Source organism: Schistocerca nitens, chromosome 2, assembly GCF_023898315.1.
Source record: "Schistocerca nitens isolate TAMUIC-IGC-003100 chromosome 2, iqSchNite1.1, whole genome shotgun sequence".
In the NCBI taxonomy this organism is placed as follows: domain Eukaryota; kingdom Metazoa; phylum Arthropoda; class Insecta; order Orthoptera; family Acrididae; genus Schistocerca; species Schistocerca nitens.
In genome coordinates this window covers 253,164,022-253,184,134 of record NC_064615.1, presented here as the reverse complement: position 1 = coordinate 253,184,134, position 20,113 = coordinate 253,164,022, and the positions used below count along the sequence as shown (strand labels likewise).

At 45.0% G+C, this 20,113-nt stretch overlaps 2 protein-coding genes and 1 non-coding gene across 3 annotated transcripts in view; 1 reads left to right on the top strand and 2 right to left on the bottom strand.

Moving 5' to 3' along the window:
* LOC126234959 (rab3 GTPase-activating protein catalytic subunit) overlaps positions 1-20,113 on the top strand; it is a gene marked incomplete at its 3' end in the record, with an annotated part of 492,900 nt that overhangs the window by 308,675 nt on the left and 164,112 nt on the right. The window lies entirely within an intron of this gene.
* The window catches only part of LOC126235979 (TLR4 interactor with leucine rich repeats), a 336,875-nt gene that overhangs the window by 226,480 nt on the left and 90,282 nt on the right, over positions 1-20,113 (bottom strand). The window lies entirely within an intron of this gene.
* Trnat-ugu (transfer RNA threonine (anticodon UGU)) lies at positions 7,225-7,299 on the bottom strand. Its single transcript has one exon. It is a non-coding gene; the product is annotated as a tRNA-Thr (tRNA).

Below are 20,113 nucleotides of genomic sequence, written 5' to 3'. Positions count from 1 at the left end.
TTCGGTCAGCTGGTATGGTGATCTATGGAGCTCGTCTTCATACTTTTAAATAATAACGATTTCCGCAGCAAACAAAAGTACATTCAGGTGTTGTTCATTCGTTATCTCAATTCCTTTGTTTAGTTTACATTTCCATTTGCGAAGAATGAAACAGTGTAAATATTAAAAAGGGTAGGTGATAGTCCATGCCGCTGTCTAACATCTTGGTTGTTAGTTATTTCTTTTAGTTGGTTTCTATTTGTGTTTATTGCAATTCTTGTAGATTTGTAAACACTTTAATACCTCTATTAGAATATGAGGATATCCACATAAAGACATTATCTTCTGTAGGCTATTACAGCTCACACGGTCAATAACCTGCTCAGTGTCGCTCGCTAAAGACCATATTTGTTTCTGTATTAAATTCCGTGTGTTTTACTGTAATGTTTATAACTACAAACACATTTTCTGTGCATGAACTACCTGATCTAAATCCGTTTCGTTCTCCAACGCTCTAACACTGCCAGGGGATTATAAAACTATTGGCAAACTCACAAATAGCCTCGGATACAAGACTGGATCAGGGGAAGTGTTCTTTACATTGGTCAAACGTGCGTATTTTAGTACAGTGACATTTTGGTCGATCGTACGTACTAAAGGGCCAACGGACTTGCCGCAGTGGTACCACCGGTTCCCGTCAGATCATCGAAGTTATGTGCTGTCAGGCTTGGTTAGCATGTACATGAGTGACCGTTCGGTCTGCCGAGCGCTGCTGGCACGCGGAATGCAGTCAGCCCTGGTGACGCAAATTAATGAGCTGCTTGACTGAGAAGTAGCGACTCCTGTCACGAACACTGACAACGGGCGGCAGAGCGGTGTACTGACCTCAAGCCCCTTTGTATCCGCATCCAGTGACGCCAATAGACTGAGGATGATACGGCGGTCGGTCAGTGCCGTTAGGGTCTTCAGAGACTAGTTCGGACGGAGTTAAGCTTGGTTTAGTTGATACATTCTTAGAATCAGTTGGATGGCAGGACTTTAAGATAAAAGTACATGGCACCAACTGGTTACTGAATATCAGTTACGCAGCCTAACGTCCGCCTGCTTAGCTGAGTGTAACGTGTTTGCCTACCGTGCAGCTGGCCCAGATTCGATTTCCAGCCGGGTTGGAGATTTTCTCCGCTTGTGGGCGTTCTGCTGGGTTGTCCACATCATCATCTCATCATCATCGGCATGTAAGTGTCCTGAAATACTTGCAGCCTGACTGCCGAACTTCCCCGAAAGGGGCCTCCCGGCCGACAATTCCACACTATCATTTCATTTCATGTAACCTAACAGTTACATGCTCCGTTGTCAGCTGTAGTAAATGGTTGTGAGAGTGGCACGTTTGCCACGGGTGGGACCAGAGCGGGAAGTGAGCAGTCCAGCCGCCGTGGAACATACACTACTGGCCAACAAAATTGCAACACCGCGAAGATGACGTGCTACAGAGGTGAAATTTAACCGACAGGAAGAAGATACTGTGATATGCAAATGATAAGCTTTTCAGAGCATTCACACAAGGTTGGCGCAGGTGGCTACCCCTACAACGTGCTGACATCTGGAAACTTTCCAACCGATTTCTCATACACAAACAGCAGTTGAGCGGAATTGCCTGGTGAAATGTTGTTGTGATGCCTCCTGTAAGGAGGAGAAATGCATACCATCACGTTTCCGACTTTGATAAAAGTCGGATTGTAGCCTATCGCGATTGCGGTTTATCGTATCGCTACATTGCTGCTCGCGATGGTCGAGATCCAATGACTGTTAGCAGAATATGGAATCGGTGGGTTCAGGAGCGTAATACGGAACGCCGTGCTGGATCCCAACTGCCTCGTATCACTAGCAGTCGAGATGACAGGCATCTTATCCGCTTGGCTGTTACGGATCGTGCAGCCACGTCTCGATCCCTGAGTCAACAGATGGGGACGTTTGCAAAACAACAACCATCTGCACGAACAGTTCGGCGACGTACGCAGCAGCATGGACTATCAGCTCGGAGACCATGGCTGCGGTTACCCATGACGTTTCATCACAGACAGGAGCGCCTGCGATGGTTTACTCAACGACGAACCTGGGTTCACGAATGGCAAAACGTCATTTTTTCGGATGAATCCAGGTTCTGTTTACAGCATCATGATGGTCGCATCCGTGTTTGGCGACATCGCCGTGTATTCGTCATCGCCGTATTGGCGTATCACCCGGCGTGATGGTATGGGGTGCCATTGGTTACAGGTCTAGGTCACGTCTTGTTCGCACTGACGGCACTTTGAACAGTGGACGTTACATTTCAGATGTGTTACGACCCGTGGCTCTACCCTTTATTGGATCCCTGGGAAACCCTACATTTCAGCAGTATAATGCACGACCGCATGTTGCAGGTCCTGTATGGGCCTTTCTGGATACAGAAAATGTTCGACTGCTGCCCTGGCCAGCACATTCTCGAGATCTCTTAGCAATTGAAAACGTCTGGTCAATGGTCAATGCTGGCCGTGCAACTGGCTCGTCACAATACGCCAGTCGCTACTCTTGATGAACTGTGGTATCGTGCTGAAGCTGCATGGGCAGCTGTACCTGTACGCGCCATCCAAGCTCTGTTTGACATAATGCCCAGGCGCATCAAGGCCGTTATTACGGCCAGAGGTGGTTGTTCTGGGTACTGATTTCTCAGGATCTATGCACCCAAATTGCGTGAAAATGTAATGACATGTCAGTTCTAGTATAATATAGGTGTCCATTGAATACCCGTTTATCATCTGCATTTCTTCTTGGTGTACCAATTTTAATGGCCAGTAGCGTACATTCAGACCAATGTAGAGGGTTCAGCGCTCTGATCAGACCTATTCTCTGAGAACTCGCGTTCGCCTAAGACTGTGCAGCGCCCTCCGTCGAGCAGTGCACAGGCGTCGTGGTTATGGAGAAAGGCGTGCCGCCGCCCTTGCCCTTGGTGCCGCATGTCCCAGGCGAGGGAGCCCGCGGCCAGGAAAGTCGGACCAGACCGGACGAGACCCGCCCCTCCCCTCTGCTCGGCTCTGGACCAGAAAACGCTCCCCGGCCGGCCACGCCGCCGCCAGCGGCCGAGCGAAAGTCTCGCCCAGGCCGAGGCTCACGACTCGGACGGAACGCCAATGGGTCCGACGCAACGCTCTGCTGCTGCTGCCGCCAACTTGCTTCGAACCATTGTGAAGTGTATGGCAGGGGTATTGTATTGTGTATTGCACAGGGTACCTAGAAACGACGGAGGGACTTCGTCGCGCCGTAGCCCTCAATGGTTCACAAAGTGGCAGGGGGTACTTCCCATTGTATCACTCACTGAGCATCCATCCCATTTCACTCCTTAAATGCTGCCCTGCGTCCTCTGATTACTAATATGTCTGCTATCCCCGTGGGAGCGATGGGCCATCCTAACCTGAGACAATATAAGTCTGCAAGCCTTGCCGGCCGGAGTGGCCGAGCGGTTCTAGGTGCTACAGTCTGGAACCGCGCGACTGCTACGGTCGCAGGTTCGAATCCTGCCTCGGGCATGGATGTGTGTGATGTCCTTAGGTTAGTTAGGTTTCAGTAGTTCTAAGTTCTAGGGGACTGATGACCACAGCAGTTAAGTCCCATAGTGCTCAGAGCCAATTGAACCATTTCTGCATGCTTTCGTGGTCCTTGTCATCAATGGTATTAAACCGCGTTATACACTGATGAGCCAAATCATTATGACCACGTGCTTAATATTTTGTCTGTACGTATTTGGAACGAAATACGTCACTGATACTGCATATTAGGAATCTGACAGTTTGTTGGTAGGTTTGTGAAGGTACGTGGCATTAGACGTCTCCACACAGGTCATGTAATTTGCATAAATAACGGGCCGCTGATTTGCGTACGCGGTGATGACGTCCGATAGCGACCCAGATGGGTTGCATAGGATTTACATCAGGTGAATTTGGTCGTCAAGACATCAATGTGAGTTCACTACAATGCTCCTCAAACCACTGTAGCACGGTTCTGGCTCCGAGACACTGACTATTATACTGCTGAAATACGTCGTCACCGTCGGGGAAGACACCATCATAAAGAGATACACGTCGTTCTCAGCTGTAATCGTGTCTTCCATTACTACCAAAGGTTTCGTGCAAGCACAGGAGAATGTCTCCCATAGCAAAATACTGCTCCAACCAGCCCGCGTCCGTGGCGCGATGCACGTTTCCATCCGGCGTTCACCTCCATGACGGCGTTTATCCAAACGACCACTGACCTGGTGTGGCAAGAATGTTATTTACCGAAAGAAACAACATGTTTACATTGATCCACGGTCGCATACCGACGGTCGCGTGGCCACTGCAATCGTAACTGATGATGTCACTGGGTCGACATGCGAACACGTAGGGTGTGGATACTATCGAGCTCCATGTTCAACGGTGTACTATGAACGGAGTGCTCCGAAACACTGGTGTGTGCACCAGCGTTGCGCTCTGTCGGCAGCGATGCCGCAGATCAGAGCAAACAACCCTGCAAACCCCATGTTCTGGAAGAGTTGTGGAGGTCCAGCAATTAAGCGCCTAGTGGTAGTTTCTCTGTCCTTATATCTCTTCCTGTAGACGCTAATGACAGTAGCACCTGAACATTCGACCAGCTTGGCAGTTTTCGATATACTCGTTCACGGGCTCTGCGTAATAATAATCATCCGTCCTTTGGCAAAGTCGCTTATTTCAATGGATTTCCCGATTTGCAGCCCATATCTTCGCAAGGTCTTATCTTCTTCTTATCGCGTCACGTGATCGACTTTTCGATCCATATGGATCTCGTCAGAAAATCCGATGGTGTCCCTGGATGGCTGAACACTGTCGAAAGACAGTGTCGGGTTCACTTATAAAACGCTCTTTTCCCCGAGCTACTATGTATCTGTTACTGAGCACCTATCACTGAACCGAAATTTTCTATCTGCTTCGCGTATAACCGAATCTGTGTGACCATTCAGCTTAACATTTGTGAAAAGACAACATTTGCGCTTTCGGCTGTAATTTTTGTTTATTTTCCACTGTTGGCCATTGTCGGCTATTACGCCATTTTCAAGCGGTAACTAAAAAATGGCTCTGAGCACTATGGGACTTAACTTCTGAGGTCATCAGTCCCCTAGAACTTAGAACTACTGAAACCGAACTAACCTAAGGACATCACAAACACCCATGCCCGACGCAGGATTCGAACCTGCGACCGTAGCGGTCCCGCGGTTCCATACTGTAGTGCCTAGAACCGCTCGGCCGCCCCTGCCGGCTCAAGCGGTAACTGGAGTGCATGAGACGAACATGTCCGGCCACCAGCACATGGCGGTCAGTCATAACGACAGTCAATCATGTGTAGAATTAACATATAAACCGGAAGGAATACAGCGATCTTTAGTCGCGAACAATCTGAATTTCATTGCGTGTCGAGTTCAGCTATAGATCAGTCGTCATCAGCGCGTAATACACCTTGTGTTATCACACTGACTTGGTGTACAGTTGTGCACACTGAAACACACACAGCAGTGATTACAAAAGGTACAGCCAGTGGAATCACTGTGATCAATGTCTAATACAGCTTTCGGTTTTGTATTACACTTCCAGCACTGTGGTTCCACTGTCTGTACCTTCGGTAATGACTGCTGTGTGTCTTTCGCTATCGAAATTCTGGTCTACATGTACCTGACCTTCATGTCAGTGTGACCACACCAGGTGTGTTATGCACAGATGACGACTGTTCTGTAATTGAAATCGATCTGCAATAAAATTCAGATTGATCGAAATCGGTGTTCTTTCTTCGTGAAAATGCGACGGTCGCACCACAACGGAATCTTATGGATTTCCAACACACGAGTAAATAACAGATAAACAGTTTACAAGTAGTTAAAGAAAAGAGGAGACTGCCTAGCGCGAGTGAGCTGTAAGGAAATAAAATGTCACAGCGACGGCAGTAGTGAAGGACGTAATAACATCTGCACATGCGTGTACATTCAAGCCTTGGTATCGTTCGTGTCAACACCAAGACTGCCGTTATTTTAATAATCAGTCAAAGTTAATTTCATTCGCATAGGTTTCTCTTCTTATGATGATTCCTGCACAGTGAGGGATTGTTAATGTATCTGTGAGATATACTTTCCAGCGAATTATCGGACGATGTACGCTGAGGGGTTGTATATATGGCACAACACTATACTTGTAAATAGACCAATTCGTTATGGCTACGAAGTCAGTCGCGCTTAACAGACCGCCTCGGATAAAAGCCCATGCTTTAGGTGACTGCCTCCATCACAGTCGTTGGCAATCCGACTGTCGTGAATCTGGATAGTTCCACGTTAGACCTAGTCCCTAACGACTACTCACGTAAAGCTTGGGATTTTATACAAATTTGACGCGGCAAGTCAACCAAGAATTTTTTATTCAACATTAATCGGTTCCTTTTTACACAGATTATCTTCTCCAATGATTATTTCTCTGAAGGAGGTATATAAAAAAGCGATTTGCATATAAACTTGAGGGGACGTACTGACGAAATGTCAGCCATGTCGTAAGAATATCTCAGGCGGCTGAGAATTTGTTTCATAACATAACTTGGCATGCTGAATTCAATGGGTAAATCTAGTTTGCTAAACAAATTTTTTTCGTGCTATTTGATTTTTGAGTGTTGAAAAAACAATAGTTTTTCAGAACAAAAAGTGGTATTGTTGGCTGTCACTGAATGTATTCGCAAAAAAAAAACATTTTGCCAAAAATGTTCAAAATTGACGGAGAAGTAGCATTTTTTGTTGTGGTGTTTTTGATTATTTCAAAAAAGGTGAAATATAGTTAGTTTTTTATCAACAGATGGATACACACGGTGCAGAAATTTAACTGAAACATTAATTTTATATTAATGTCTGTATATGTGCATAACATGTACGTACGACCATCCGTAATCATAATCTTTATGTACATCCGAAACCAACGTAAAGAAATAGGTGTAACTATTACTTACATTTTTTTTTTAAATTTCCAGAGTTGTGGATTTACGTTAGCGCCGGACTCAATTGTGGAGTGAAAAGTAAATATTTATATATATGACGGTAGTATCTGTTCCCGAAAGAACAGTTACCGTGGATGACCATGCAGCTTTGCTAGAAACGAAATGATAATTAAATGGACACCCTAGCTGCAAACAGGCGTTGATGTACTTCATTGGGGACATGTTGAAAATGTGTGCCCCGACCGGGACTCGAACCCGGGACCTCCTGCTTACATGGCAGACGCTCTATCCATCTGAGCCACCGCGGGCACAGAGGATAGTGCGTCTGCAAACATCTATTAGGCGCACTACGAATGTAGTGGTGTGGACATGTTGGGAATGTGGATCTCACGGGGAGCGTGCAAGGGATAAGTCCCTGCAGACGCACAATCCTCTGTGCCCGCGGTGGCTCAGATGGATAGAGCGTCTGCCATGTAAACAGGAGGTCCCGGGTTCGAGTCCCGGTCGGGGCACACATTTTCAGCATGTCCCCAATGAAGTACATCAACGCCTGTTTGCAGCTAGGGTGTCCATTTAGTTATCATTTTAAGTAAATATTTGTTAAAGTTTTTGGTCAAGGATGGGTGTCGGCGGGATGGGAGGTTCTTAGGGCAAGCAAGTAAATAACACTCGAATGCAGTCCAGTTCGTTTACATAACTTTATTCGTACCACCATACATACATACATACGTACATACACTCTAGCGGTAAGGCCCCTGCAGTCTACCAACACTAACGCGACGATTGATGACAACACGACGCCTAGTGACCAGAAAAGACTCACTTTCATTTCAGGTGGCCAGCTATACCCGCGGCCGAAGGCCCACCCGTGCGGACGCAGCGGAGACGGGAATGTGCGATTTAATACGTAAACTGAAAGTAAAAAATATAATTTTCAAACGTATAAAATCGTCTTTTATTTACTTTTGCTTCATACCGGGGCAAAAATTGCATAATATCATAGTACTTTTATTTTACCCAAAATTCTTGTTATTTATTATAAATGCAGAATTTTAAAAATTATTTACATTTTTCGTATGTGTATAGTGTTAAAAACGTCACTATACTTCAATTCCTTTGAAAAATATCACAATAGCCGAAACGAAAAAATGCTACCCTTCTGTCAATTTTAAAAATTTTTGGCCCAAAACATTTTTGTGAATACATCACATTTTAATTAAGAACTCCACATATGAGTGTGATAAAATATTGATTTTTCGAAACTCAAAAATTCAATAGTACGAAAAAAATTATGGCCAAGATATGTTATAAAACAAATTTTCACTCCCCTGCGATTGAAATTTCGGCGGTACCTCCCCCCTTAACTGAGGTGTTTTATATCTCGTTGGTTGGTAACGTGTTCATAACCTAAATTCTGTTCGCGTTATATCGCTTTTCTTACTGTATACAACGGAAGATAGGCCTTCCATCGATGAAGAAATTTCCCCCTATTCCCAATAGGCCTTCCATCGATGAAGAAATTTCCCCCTATTCCCAATGTAGTGTTCGCCCGCAATACAGGCACAGTTTAGTACCTCCCTGTTCTACTGACTATTACCAGTACTTGCCAGCTAGTTTGTGGGGCGCCGCCCAGGTCGCGGGAGAGCTGTTTTCTGGAAGACATGCACCTGGACGGGTCTGCCCACGGAGGGGAAAGCGACGGCGAACAGGTGAATCCGGCTACCGATTACCGCCAGCTAACGTCGTTAACTGCCTGTCGTGCGGCGCCGACCTTGATACGGGGCGGGCGCTGGCGAAAGTGCTGGATGGCCAGAGCAGCACAGGCACCGCCATTATACCGTCTAGCTGTTGGAGTTAATCGTACAGTCAATATTTCTGGAACATTTAGCCCTCCATCTCCAGCAAGGATGTCATAGCGTTTTAACGCACTACGTATTTCGTCCGCTGCTCAGTTTCGATTTGTCATCAAGTCGTCTTAAGGTAATCGGTTTAAAACGATATCTCTCCTCTTTGTATTATATTTTTGCCTTTTACCGTTATAGGGTTAATTTTTATGCCGGCTCTAACTTGTCTAATAGTAACTAGACACAGCAGTCTTCGCCGGCCGGTGTGGCCGAGTGGTTCTAGACGCTACAGTCCAGAATCGCGCGACCGCTACGGTCGCAGGTTCGAATCCTGCCTCGGGCATGGATGTGTGTGATGTCCTTCGGTTAGTTAGGTTTAAGTAGTTCTAAGTTCTAGGAGACTGATGACCTCAGCAGTTGAGTCCCATAGTCCTCAGAGCCATTTGAACCACACAAGTCTTCCATAGTGACTGTTTAGTGTACAGACGCGACCACCAACCACTGTTTTAGCAGTCGCTGATCGCGCCTGCTGGTGGGCGTCATCTATTCTACTTGTTGTCCACGTCTGGTTTATCTCCACTAGTAAGTCACTAACTTTTTGCAAAGTTTTTTCCTTTAAGGAGGATATCTAAATGGCTCTGAGCACTATGGGACTCAACTGCTGTGGTCATCAGTCCCCTAGAACTTAGAACTACTTAAACCTAACTAACCTAAGGACATCACACACATCCATGCCCGAGGCAGGATTCGAACCTGCGACCGTAGCAGTCGCACGGTTCCGGACTGCGCGCCTAGAACCGCGAGACCACCGCGGCCGGCGGAGGATATCTCTCATACTCTAGTTTATAATGTGAATTTTCTTAGCCATAGACAGGGATTGGACAAAAATATGCGAACATCATGAGAAATGCATGGTTGAACATAAATGCTGGTGGCAGACAAGACTGCAGGTTGCGCTGTTGTATTTGTCCACGAAAGGCACCTATGCAATGTCCTCAATATCTTGCAAGCTATCGGCGTCTAATTGGCTGCTACTTTGACACAGTACCGCAGTCACTAATTAAAAACACTGGCATCGCTGCCTTCTGTAAAAATAAAACCGCATGTGAGACGGGACATACCCAAGTCCAACAGTAACTCATTTTAAGTTAGTTTTTTCTACTGAATTTATCAGCATTTTTACCCTTCCCTGTGGGCTGTTTTCTTTCTGTTTTGCTGTCCTTTTGGCGACCTATGACTTCCACGATCAATAAATTACGAAGGCGGACAGTGAAAACGAACTACATTTCTGCTACACCTTTCTTTATTCGTGTCTGGAGCTGCCTGACGAGTTTCTCGTGGTTGATAATACACTGCTGGCCATTAAAATTTCAATAGTGGTAAGTTAGCAAGTAAAGAAATTTCACTTATTCTACGCAGACTGTATACCGGTAATAAGAAAAATCTTTAATTAAATTTGTTGATTGTTTTGGGGCAACAGAGGATGCGGAAGTTGGTACACAGAGTTCGTCAATCATATCCGCCGGCGTGTGGTGGTCTGCCAGTCTCTCGCCAACGCATGACCAGATGTAGAAACATCGCAACACCGAGAGAAAAGCATGTTTGAACATAAATGCAGGTGCCAGCCAAGCCTACAGGCGACGTTGTTGTATGTGACCACGGGCGGCATCTGTGCAATTCCCCTCAGTCCGTTACAAGTGTCAGTAGTGGTCAGAACATTGTTCTGTGTAGTTTTGAGTGCATGAAGTCGGAGCTAAGTGAATCCGAACATAGACAGACTGTTGGTGCTCTTATGGTGGCAGCTTGCATCAAGGTAGCCGCAGTGTTTGGTGTTTCAAGAGACACAGAATCGAAGATTTATACCACATACAGGAAAGCGGAAAAAGAACATCAGCAAAGTCACAACTTCGAAAAAAAAATTGTGTGTTGAATGAGTGTGACAGACGCTCATTAAAGAGTATTGCGACGAAAACTGAGAGTACAGCAGCTGCAGAAGTCACTGCAGAATTGAATGTAGAACTCGCGAACCCTGTCGGTACCAAAATAACACGAATGGAGCACCATAAGCAGCAAATTGCTGGGCGACCTGGGATTCCAAAATCGTTCAACAGTGACGCCAGTGTTCGTAACAGGGAAACATGATGGGAAGACCATAAAACTTGGGCTATGCAGCAGTGGAAGAAAATCATTTGGCAGGATGAGTCTTGTGCAGTGATGATTTGGGCAACCATATCGTGGTATTCCATGGGTCCTATGGTTATTCTGTAAAGTTGCACTAATGCCAACCATTAGGTGACCATTTTGCGTGATCAGGTCCAACTCATCGTACAGTGTTTGTTCCCCAATGGAGACGCTGTGTTCCAAGACGACAGGACCCCTGTTCCACACAACTCGCATCGTCCAGAACTGGTGTTGTGAGCATGGAGATAAACTGTTTCATCTCCGCTGGTCACCATAATCACCAGATCTCGATGCTATTGAGCCTTTGTGGTCTACTTTGGAGAGAAGAGGTGCGTGATCGCTGTCCATCTCCATCATCGTTACCTGAACTTGCCACTATTATGCAGGAAGAATGGAATAAGATTCCCTTGAAAACAATACACGACTTGTATTTATCAATTCAGAGACGACTGGAAGCTGTTTTGAATGCCAACGCTTTACCTACATTGTATTAGGCGCGTTAAAGTATCAAGTTTTTGGTGTTTCCATAATTTTGTACACCCCTGTGCAGGTGCGATTTCCGAGTTGCGAAACACTATTACACAGTCAGCTGTGGCTTCAGTTCTAGCAATCAGATTGCAGATATGTTTGCACTGTGAACATCGTGACTACTTCAGTTGAGAAGTTGCTACGTAAAATATTTAACTGTGCATGATTCTCTGTCGTAGTTTATTTAATTTTTAATTTAGTTTCCTGGTAGCCTTTTCTTAACAGCTTGACTGATGATATTGTAAGATGAAGGGACTTCCTTTTTGAAGTTAAACACTATTATTGCTGGCCAAACAACTTATACTGAACGCTGCACTACTCTTCAAACTGACACAGGTACATGACACTATTCTCCATCGTAGTGCCAAATACCAGGTGATCAAAAAGTCAGTATAAATCTGAAAACTTAATTAACCACGGAATAATGTAGACAGAGAGGTAAAAATTGACTCACATGCTTGGAATGACATGTGGTTTTATTAGAAAAGAAAACACCCCATATTGCTAGACGCGTGAAAGATCTCTTGCGTGCGTCGTTTGGTGATGATCGTGTGCTAAGCCGCCACTTTCGCCATGCTTGGCCTCCCATGTCCCCAGACCTCAGTCTGTGCGATTATTGGCTTTGGGGTTACCTGAAGACCCAAGTGTATCGTGATTGACCGACATCTCTACGGATGCTGAAAGACAACATCCGACGCCAATGCCTCACCATAACTCCGGACATGTACCGCCGGACATGCTTTACAGTGCTGTTCACAACATTATTCCTCGACTACAGGTATTGTTGAGGAATGATGGTGGACATATTGCGCATTTCCTGTGAAGAACATCATCTTTGCTCTGTCTTCCTTTGTTATGCTAATTATTGCTATTCTGATCAGATGAAGCGCCATCTGTCGGACATTTTTTGAACGTTTGTATTTTTTTTTTTTGTTCTAATAAAACCCCATGTCATTCCAAGCATGTGTGTCAATTTGTACCTCTCTGTCTACATTATTCCGTGATTTATTCAGTTTTCAAATTTACACTGACTTTTTGATCACCCGGTATCTGTATACAACGGTCGCAACGCTCTTCCAGTCTTTCAGATCCTCGGCGATAGATATCCGCTTCTTGTTCTCGGACCCATTCGACAACGTGAATGTCCTCATCCTTGTAAAATCTGCAATTGCTGCAGATGAGTTTCTCCACTGCTTCGACATTGTCGTCTGCACTCAATGTCGGTGGAGTAGCTTACTTATCATTACCACCCACGTCCGTGCAGCCTAAATCGAACACTGTAATGACATGTGTGGAAATATGTAATATAATAATAATAAATTTACAAAATGGTCGCTGATCTTGCCTAAGGTAGTATGGTTGTATGATTTCATACTTGATTAGTTGATGATTTCGAATATTGGAGAGGTACTCGAGCAAATTTTGGTATATCCCTGATTTCAAGAAACCCCGTCGTTGACTAAAGAGAAATTTCTTAGTTTTCCCCAAGATCTAACACAAGTGTGAAGGGTAAAATCATTTGTGTAGCATTTATGTCGCAAGCGAGCATTCGCCTGGTATTTTTCTTTTTAATTTTCGGTGTTTATTACACACTGGGGACCAGAATTAAAGCAACAAAAGGAAGTTTTGAAAGGTTGCGTTTATTTTGCCACAAAGTGGTACAAATGGCTCTGAGCACTATGGGACTTAACATCTGTGGTCATCAGTCCCCTATAACTTAGAACTACTTAAACCTAACTAACCTAAGGACATCACACACATCCATTCCCGAGGCAGGATTCGAACCTGCGACCGCAGCGGTCACGCCGTTCCAGACTGAAGCGCCTAGAACCGCACGGCCACACCGGCCGGCTATTTTGCCACAAAACAGTGTAAACAAGTGATAATAAAATATACACAATATGAAGAATATAGAACGCAAACGACTGCAACATGCATAACGGTATACGAAAATGATCTTCATATGAAGATGAAGGCTAACCGGCCATTGACCTTCGTCTTCTGTGGATCTCACGGGGAGCGTGCAAGGGATAAATCCCTGCAGTCGCACTATCCTACATCTACATCTACATCTACATTTATACTCCGCAAGCCACCCAACGGTGTGTGGCGGAGGGCACTTTACGTGCCACTGCCATTACCTCCCTTTCCTGTTCTAGTCACGTATGGTTCGCGGGAAGAACGACTGTCTGAAAGCCTCCGTGCGCGCTCTAATCTCTCTAATTTTACATTCATGATCTCCTCGGGAGGTATAAGTAGGGGGAAGCAATATATCCGATACCTCATCCAGAAACGCACCCTCTCGAAACCTGGCGAGCAAGCTACACCGCGATGCAGAGCGCCTCTCTTGCAGAGTCTGCCACTTGAGTTTATTAAACATCTCCGTAACGCTATCACGGTTACCAAATAACCCTGTGACGAAACGCGCCGCTCTTCTTTGGATCTTCTCTATCTCCTCCGTCAATCCGACCTGGTACGGATCCCACATTGATAGGCAATACTCAAGTATAGGTCGAACGAGTGTTTTGTAAGCCACCTCCTTTGTTGATGGACTACATTTTCTAAGCACTCTCCCAATGAATCTCAACCTGGTACCCGCCTTACCAACAATTAATTTTATATGATCATTCCACTTCAAATCGTTCCGCACGCATACTCCCAGATATTTTACAGAAGTAACTGCTACCAGTGTTTGTTCCGCTATCATATAATCATACAATAAAGGATCCTTCTTTCTATGTATTCGCAATACATTACATTTGTCTATGTTAAGGGACAGTTGCCACTCCCTGGACCAAGTTCCTGCATTTCGCTACAATTTTCTAATGCTGCAACTTCTCTGTATACTACAGCATCATCCGCGAAAAGCCGCATGGAACTTCCGACACTATCTAGTAGGTCATTTATATATATTGTGAAAAGCAATGGTCCCATAACACTCCCCTGTGGCACGCCAGAGGTTACTTTAACGTCTGTAGACGTCTCTCCATTGAGAACAACATGCTGTGTTCTGTTTGCTAAAAACTCTTCAGTCCAGCCACACAGCTGGTCTGATATTCCGTAGGCTCTTACTTTGTTTATCAGGCGACAGTGCGGAACTGTATCGAACGCCTTCCGGAAGTCAAGAAAAATAGCATCTACCTGGGAGCCTGTATCTAATATTTTCTGTGTCTCATGAACAAATAAAGCGAGTTGGGTCTCACACGATCGCTGTTTCCGGAATCCATGTTGATTCCTACATAGTAGATTCTGGGTTTCCAAAAACGACATGATACTCGAGCAAAAAACATCTGTGCACTTGGTGGCTCAGATGGATAGATCGTCTGTCATGTAAGCAGGAGATCCCGGGTTCGAGTCCCGGTCGGGGCACACGTTTTCACCTGTCTCCATTGATGTATATCAACGCCTGTCGACAGCTTAGGGTATTGATTTAATGATCAAAATGTTCTTCGTTTTTTTTTTCAACTTAACGGATTTGCACACACATTCCAACAACTGGTTTATGTCATCAGTATGGGATGTAACCACCTCTAACAGCAATACAGGCCTGACAACGACGGCGCATGGTGTGAATGTTGTCATCAGTCTCATGCTGAGGCAGTAATGCCCATTCTTCCTGCGGAGCTGCTCGCAGCCTTGGAGAGTGGTTGGTGCATGCTGACGTGATGCAACCCGTCTTCCTAGTGCACCCCAGCTATGCTCTATTGGATACACTCAGATCACGCCATGTGTGCAATATCTTTCGTTTTCAAGAAAACATCAACCACCCTTGCTGTATGAGGTCGAGCATTATCTTCCATCAATACCACGTGTGGGCCCTCAGCATCTCACAACAATCGTAGAGGAGGTTCGAAGATCTCTTCACAATACCTGACAGCAGTTAAACCTTGCCGATACAGCCGTACAATTTCGTGAAGAGGTGTTCGGTGGTAAACATAATCCTTGCAGGTACCATTAGGGATCGTCCACGATCTCGGTCGCTTTCCACAATATCTGGATCCCGAAATCGTTTTCCACGTTCCTTCCAGATGCGAATCCATCGAGAATTACTCTTCAGACTAAATAGGGACTCATCTGTGAAAGCAACATTGGCCCACTATTTGATCGTCCAGGTGGGATGTTGATGACTCCACTCTAGACGTTCCCTTCTGTGAAGACGCATCAGAGGTAAAAATACAGCATGTCTCTGACAATAAAGGCCACTTTGCCGAAGCCTTCTCCACTGCGTTTGCCTCGATACAACACGTCCAGTGGATGCTGCGAGCTCACGTTCCAATGGGGAAATAGCAGTATGTTTCTTTAATTTTGGACACCAGTGTACACCAGTCTTAAAGAATCCGTATTCGATGCATAAGGAAGCAGATAAAGTAGAGCATTAACGAAAATCTTTCCTCTCACGGTTTATAGAGACCGAAACTGTATCCCGCAGATCAAGGCAGGACAGGGCCGACCAAGTGTGATTTCAGAAGAGAGGACCTTTGTTTCGCTGTAAGGGCACGACATTACCGCCTTAGTACTGCACGGCAATTGGCACGTGAGCTCGCAGCATCCACTGGACATGTTGTATCGAGGCAAACGCTGTGCAGAGGGAATGGAACAGGAGAAGAGGTAGTAGTAGCAGAAATACCTTCCGCCACACACTACGAGGTGCTTTGCAGATTATAGATATAGGCTCGTTATGCCTTAGCTGGTGCTTTCGGTTTTACAGGGAAGGTGCAACGTTTTAGGCTACAAAGATTCTAGTTCTACTTGTAGTCAGCGTTGGTCGTTAACAGACGGAGCATTTCCCCACTTGGAAATGAACTGGAACGTTATGGCCGGTGACATTGTTTATGGAACCGCTCTGTATCAGTCGTAATTAATTTAAGAGCTGAAATCGGGATGGCCAACGGGGAGGGTATTCGAACACACTACTCGTGATATGTTTGCTCATGCCCCTTCCAGAGTTCGCTGGCTTTCGGCGTTAATTCTTAAATTTTTCGTTACAGTTAAAGACTCTGATTCCGCCGTGGCTATAAGGATCTTTTTGAAATTAAAATTTGTATGATCGTTACAATTTGCCAGTTTCGACCTCAGAGACTACTGCGATGCAAGACCATCGCCACGATTGGGGACACGTGTTTAGTCCTGAGTCACAATATGTACCAGCTATGATATTTGGCAGCACTGATGCGAACAAAGAGGCATGCGCTGTGTCCTGTTTCGTAGCCGTGCCACAGCTGATGCGCTTCGCTGCGTCCGAGCGTCACCTGACAGTGGCCACTGACGCCCAGGTGGGCCAGTCGTGATGACTAAATAAATTTTAATTTCTCAGAAAAAAACTTCCGGTAGAAACTTGGTTTTACTGCTAGCTGCTGTCGAATCTGAAGTAAAGAAATTTCACAAGTTTTTGTGTTGTAGCCTAGTGTGATTTCTTCTTTACGCGATATTTCGTCAGCGTCCTGGTAGTAAATTAACCTGCAACTTTTCTCGATGTCTAAACGGGCTCTTGTTATATGTTGTCTGTGTATTTATTCATATTTACTGTGGGTGTTTTCTGATATGAATTCTGGGGAATTTATAGCTGTCACACTATGCGATAAGCGCAGAAGCCATTTCAGTGGAGCTCCCTGTGGTGTGAACGAGCGTTTTGGCACGTTTGTTTTCCTTTTTACTCCTAACCCGTGCTTTCTATCCCCCACTGTACAGATTAAGTTGCTGTTAAAGGTGTTGTTTATCAGAGGCAACGTCACTGTGCCTGCAGCTGCCGACGTGTGTTCCTGGACTTCCGTCTACGACGGCATCAATGTCGCTAGAGTGTCACGTCCGGGGTTATCAGCCGGCCGCTGTGACCGAGCGGTTCTAGGCGCTTCAGTCCGGAACCGCGCTGCTGCAACGGTCGCAGGTTCGAATCGTGCCTCGGGCATGGGTGTGTGTGATGTCCTTAGGTTAGTTAGGTTTAAATAGTTCTAAGTCAAGGGTACTGACGACCTCAGATGTTAAGTCCCATAGTGGTTGGAGCCATTTGAACCGGGGTTGTCGAATCAATCGTGCTAAATTGACAAACTTTCTCGAGTGACAATTTGAAAGGATTCATCCTTGTTAATAAGGGATCTATAAGCAGCTTCGTTCGTAGCTAATGTCTTGAATTTCAGTGATGATTGCCTAGACGAGGTGAAACACGTCAATTCCCAAAACAAGTTCGCAAACTTTGATTTCGATAAATACGTTGTCTTACCACTTCACCGTGGAGTTATTTTCGTGGTATTTGTTACTCGAATGAATTAGGTAACCTCTAAAAGTGTTAATTCGACCTCTTCCATAATAGCAAACAGTATTTAATTAAATAAACCTCTATCTCACTCTACATTTGAGAACAAATGAACACATCTTATGTCATTTCCGAACAGAAGTTTAATGAAATATTCAATTTGGAAGCGGATGCAGCTGCTACACGTCAGTACTTGTAACAAATTATTTTTTACGTCGCCATCCCCTGCAGCAAGGAGAGAAATATTTGTTTTGTCAATAAAAACAGTCTTTTCTTGCTGCGCTGTTGTTTATTTCTCCCCAAAGCGTTTCGCCTTTTTACTTTAAGGCATCATCAGTTGGATCTAGAATGATAGTTTTGTTTTGATACGTGTTATTCGTAGATTATAAAGCAGTTGACGTCTCGTTCTTTATGTAAATAAGTGATTACGCGAAGAACTGTAAGTAACCGGGTACTTACATAAAAAACGTGAACTGTTTTATAATCTACAAATAACACATATCAAAACAAAACTTTATCATTCTAGATACCACTGAATATGCCTTAAAGTATAAAGGCGAAACGCGTCTGGGAGAATACTACACAGCGCAGCAAGGAAAGGCGGTTTTTTCTACAAAACGAACAATACTTAAAAAATCGAGTTGCGAAATAAGCAAACTGCATACGCGAGTCACTTCCACGATTGCTCAATTAGATAGTCATCTGGTACACATTTCCATTCACTCCAGGCACCATCGCATGAAAACTGTATATCAGAGAATGTAATCAGTAACGGTATTTTCCTAATTTGCTTCTTAAATTAAGTTTCTTTAGTTTAATCTCCACTAGCCAGCTACTTCAGAACGACTGAAAAGTAACCCGTGAAATGAGAAATTTCTGGTTGAGGACACATTTACGTGGATAATAAGTTGGAGCCGGCCTCTGTGGCCGAGCGGTTCTAGACGCTTCAGTTTGGAACCGCGCGACCGCTACGGTCGCAGGTTCGAGTCCTGCCTCGGGCATGGATGTGTGTGATGAGCTTAGGTTAGTTAGGTTTAAGTAGTTCTAAGTTCTAGGGTACTGATGACCTCAGATGTTAAGTCCCATAGTGCTCAGAGCCATTTGAACCATTAGCCAATAAGTTGGAGCTTAGTAGGCACTAGTAAACACTGACATAGACGCCTGCAAGGGAGTGGGGGGGAGGGGGTGGGGGGAGTGAGATAGGGTACTTGTCCGGTTCCCACTGAAATCTGGGTACGAGTTCTATTCATTCCATACATTTCGAAGATTTTTCGCGTTGCACCTCTCGTTTTTAGTTGGTTTTATCCGTACTGTGCTGATTGCAGTGAGACAATACTATGGCTTTAGCAACTGCTGTATAACTTATGTTTGTTTGGCAGTTTTAGAGTACAGAACCAGTATACTGTCCGTCTTTAGCTGTACTTTATACCTTTTTTCTCGACGATTTGTAACATCTTGCACAATTTTACTTTGTCGAAGGCCTTTTCTAGATCGACAAATCATACGGGGAATCGAATAACATTCAGTAATACACAGAAACGAGTGCAGTGTTCCATTCACATGGCAGTCAGTGCAGAAGGGGTGAATCCAGCACGGAGTGAGTGAGGCAGTCGCCTGCTCCCGGCCTGTCTGCCACGTAATAGCCTATTTCCTGCCGACGCGCCACGCTCAGCAGATAAAGGCCATAACACACACACACACACACACACACACACACACACACACACACACACACACACACACACGAGCGCCAGCTGGCCTTGCCACGGTCAGTCACGACCCCGCAGCTTGTCCAAGGCCGGTCTCCGATTGCGACCTCCGACGACGTTAAATATTTTCTGTACGCCTCTGTCGCGCGCTTTCCTTTTACAAACCTAATTACCGGGACCAAACACTGCTTAGAAGCTATACCGCTACACACAGGTCGCTTCTATAGACTTTTTCTCAAAGCTTGTGCACTAGTCTGTATCTTTGACATCTAAGAGGTCCCACAAAAGAGAAAAGAAAAATGGCCACGTACGAGTAAGACTCGCGCAATGAGAGTTCCGTACGAATTCAATTACATATGTAGATAGTTTATACGTTCCGGGAATCGAAGATATTTGCGATTTTTGCCTTTATCGACAATGATATTGGAAAGATATCGGTCCCAGGAATACCAAGACGTTCGAGAATTTTCTAATTTCAGGTTTGAGGTCGGATAACAAATGACAAAGAAATATGTTTTTCGTGTGATGTAATTAAAAATTCACGTTCTCGGATTCTTCCCAATACTAGTACTGTGAAACCTAGCTTCTCGTCAAATTTCATAATTCTGGTT